We start from the raw sequence: 4238 nt of genomic DNA on the forward strand, positions 1-4238 counted from the left end.
GGGGCAGAGGACCCTGGGGGCGGGGCCAGGGAAGCTAGCGGCTGTTGTTTGCGTCGAGTCTGGGCGCACAGTACTGTGAGTAGTGGCGGTGCGGGGCCGCCCGCGGATTGCTGCCCTGTCCTGGAGTCTGTAGACGCTAGTTCGGAATAGCGGTTGGCCGGGCGCAGGCCAGCACTCTGGGGGGCCGAAGGGCCGAGGCAGGAGGATCGCTCGAGGCCAGGAGTGCGAGACTAGCCTGGGTAACTAGTGAGACCCTCGCTCCCTTAAAAAAAAAAAAAAAAAAAAAAGCCTGACTTGGTGGCCGGCCCCTGTACCCCCAGCTACTCGAGAGGATCGCTTGAACCCAGTGAAGCTGCAGAGAGCCGTGCCCACGCCACTGCACTCCAGCCTGGGCTACAAAGCTAGACCGTATTTCTGATAAAAGAAAAGAAGCTGTTTATTGCCATCAAACGCGCGTTATTATGCCCTCATTTTTACTCACTCCCTTCCATAGGCGTGATCACATCCTAAAGGTATTCCTCTGACCTCGCGGATGCTCCTTTTCAGCCTCTGCCTTTCTCTACACATTAGGGCTCCTCCTGGCCCTTGTCTCGCTCTATATGAGCGCATCCTCCTCATAGGTTAAGTGCCCTCCACCTGCTTGCTCTCAAATGAATGTCTCTGGCTCTGCCCTCTCTGCAGATCTTCACACCTGATATTCCGTAGACTACTTAACACCTCCACTCAGAGTCATATCAAACCTAAAACTTCCAGAACGGGACTTTCCATTAGCATTCCCGTCCTCCCTCCAAACTGCTCGTTTTTGATCCACACCATTTGCCCAGTTGCTCAAGCTGGACACTCAAGAGTAACCCTGGCACTCCTCACTCCTACATCTGTAATAGACCTGCAAGTTTTGCTGGTCCTAGCTCGGGTCTCCTGCTTACACTTTACACTGTCAACCCTACCATCTCTCTAACCTCAGCCGATGTGTCTCTCCCTATTGTTCGCTCCTTCCATTCTTGGCCTCTGAAATCACACCCCCTCATCTCCCACCCCCAATCCTGATCCAAGTCGTTCTCTTGTAGTCAAAATCATCCTTTAAAAGAAAAATTGAGGCCGGGCGCAGTGGCTCACACCCGTAATCCCAGCACTTTGGAAGGCCGAGATGGGAGGATTGCTTGAGGCCAAGAATTGGAGACGAGCCTGGTCAACACAGCAAGATCCCATCTCTGTTTGTTTGTTTTCTATAATGTATAATAAAAAAAAAAACTAAGAGCCAAATTCAGTGATTTTATTTCCCCTACCTCTTAAAATCCAAACTGCTTTCCAATAACCTATCTCTGCTAGATCCAGTGACTGCCTACTTCTCTCGTCTCTCATTTCGTGTTCCTCTTCCTCTTTCTCTGTTCAATCACACCCTCATTCTCCAAAAAGCAAAGCTGACTCTCCACCCCCAACTGCTTCCACTTGCCCCTACACAAACACCTTCTGACCCTTTATGTCTCAGATGTCACATACTCAGTTTTCAACCAGAGAAGCAGAACTAGTAGGAGATACCTATCAAGAGGTTTGTTGTAAGGAATTGGCTTACATGATTGTGAGGGCCCAGCTAAGCAACTCCGTAATCTGTAGACTAAGCTGGAACTCTCATGCAGAGGATGAGGCTGTTGTTCACAGGAGGAATTTCTTCAGGGGAGCCCAACTCTGCTCTTAAAGCCTTCAGCTGATTGAATCAGGCCCACCCAGATTAGGATAATCTCCCCTCTTTAAACTCAACTGATTATAGACTTTAATCACATCCACAAAATACTTTTATAGCAGCACCTAGATTAGTGTTTGACTAATGACTTGAGAATGTGGCCTAACCACATTGAGACAAAAAACTATCATATTCAGGGAAATCCTCCTTGACCATCTTAGTTCTTTCTGGCTGCTATAACGAAATACAGTTGGCCCTTTGTATCTGTGGGTTTGACATTCGGGTATTCGGCCAACGTTGGATCAAGAATTTGGGGGAAAAATTACACAATTTTCCAAAAAGCAACACTCGAATTTGCTGCATGCCAAGTACTACATTGAAGCCTCGTGAATGGAGTGATATGTAGGAATTGTATTAGATATTATGAGTAATATAAAGATGATTTAAAGGTTATGGAAGTATATGCATCCGTTAGTTATATGCAAATACACCATTTCATATCAGGGACTTGAGCATCTGCAGATACCAGGGACACCCAGGTATCAGGGTGTCCAGGAACCAGTTCTGCAAGAATACTGAGGGACGGTTATACCTAGACTGAGTACAGTATTCTTTCCTTATCCTCAGGGGATACATTCCAAGACCCTCAGTGGATGCCTGAAACCACAGTTAGTACTAAACCCTCTAGATATCATGCACACATTTTCTTTTTGTCCTTCAGAGTTTCATGGATAAAAGATTTACCATAGATCTGAGCAATCTCAGCATATAGTTTTTTTTCTTTCCTTTTAAGAACTTTTCACCTTTTCACTTAAAGAAAGCATTTTACAGCTTCTTAAGCTTCTCTTTGGCAGATCCAAATCACCAGCATCACTACTTTTGTGCTTTGGGGCCATTATGAAGTAAAATAAGACTGACTTGAACACAAGCACTGTGATACTGCAGCAGAATATCTGATAACTGAGAAGGGCTTAATGAGCACGTAGTATCAACAGTGTGGAGACGGAGGACAAAGGGATGATTCATATCCTGGCCCAGAGAGAGCAGGATGGTACAAGAGTTCATCATACTACTCAAAATGGTGTGCAATTTAAAACTCTCAAATTATTTCTGGAATTTTCTTTTTCTTTTTTTTTTTTTTTGAGACGGAGTTTCGCTCTTGTTACCCAGGCTGGAGTGCAATGGCGCGATCTCGGCTCACCGCAACCTCCGCCTCCTGGGTTCAGGCAATTCTCCTGCCTCAGCCTCCTGAGTAGCTGGGATTACAGGCACGCGCCACCATGCCCAGCTAATGTTTTGTATTTTTAGTAGAGACGGGGTTTCACCATGTTGACCAGGATGGTCTCGATCTCTTGACCTCATGATCCACCCGCCTTGGCCTCCCAAAGTGCTGGGATTACAGGCTTGAGCCACCGCGCCCAGCCCTGGAATTTTCTATTTAATATTTTTGGACTGACATTGACTAGAGGTTACTGAAACCACAAAAGATGAAACCGTGGATAAGGGTGGCTACTGTAATTTATAAACAAAGACACTTACTGCTCACAGTTCCAGAGGCTGGGGAGTCCAAGATCAAAGCACTAGAGATTCTGTGTCTGGTAGGAGCCCTTATCACCTAATCACCTCCCAAATGTCCCACTTCTTAATTGCCAAGTAGTCAATCAAATATCAGATGTGAAGCTTGGCAGAGAGGACAGAACCTTGAAGGTTTTATTTTAACATATGAATTCTGGAGGACACAAACATTCAGACCGTAGTACCATCTAATAAAAAACAGGCTACCCTTCCTATTCTAATTATTTTCTCTATGGGATAAGGATTGCGCTCATCACCAGCTATACTTACTTATTTTACCATTTCCCCCAAAGACTTAAGTTCCACCAAGACAGGACCATATCAGTTTTGTTCTCACTCTTTACTCAGCACCAACCACAGTGCCTGGCACATCGTTGATATTCCCCTAAAACTTGTTGAATGAGGATATGAATGAATTTAGAATATTCTGTTGCTGCCAACCATGTAAACACCTAACCATGTTCAAGCACTATCTAAATTTTTTGAAAGACTTCTATGGCATACTTATAAAGAACCATCTTATTAGTATTAGGTATAGTGTCTAGGACCTATAGGCTTTTCAGGGATCAACGAACTGTTTGAACCCTGAAAATAAAATATACTGATTACAGAGTGCAAAAAGTACAGGTAGGAACGAATTAATACTAAGCCTAGGCACAGTGGCTCACGCCTGTAATCCCAGCACTTTGGAAAGCTTGAGTCAGGTGGATTGCTTGAGTTAGGAGTTCAAGACTAGCCTGGGCAACATGGCAAAGCCTTGTCTCTACAAAAAAATACAATAATTAGCGAGGCATGGTGGCACGTGCCACCATGTCCAAGTTACTTGGGGGCCTGAGGTGAGATGATCACTTGAGCCCAGGAGGTCAAGGCTGCGATGAGCCGAGATTGCACCACTGTACTCCAGCCTGGGCAACAGAGTGGGAACCTGTCTCAATAAATAAATACACACATACAAATCTTTTTTTTTTTTTTTTTTTTTGGG

Source organism: Sapajus apella, unplaced genomic scaffold (genome assembly GCF_009761245.1).
Source record: "Sapajus apella isolate SASKATOON/1434 unplaced genomic scaffold, GSC_monkey_1.0 scaffold21, whole genome shotgun sequence".
NCBI classification, from domain to species: Eukaryota; Metazoa; Chordata; class Mammalia; order Primates; family Cebidae; genus Sapajus; species Sapajus apella.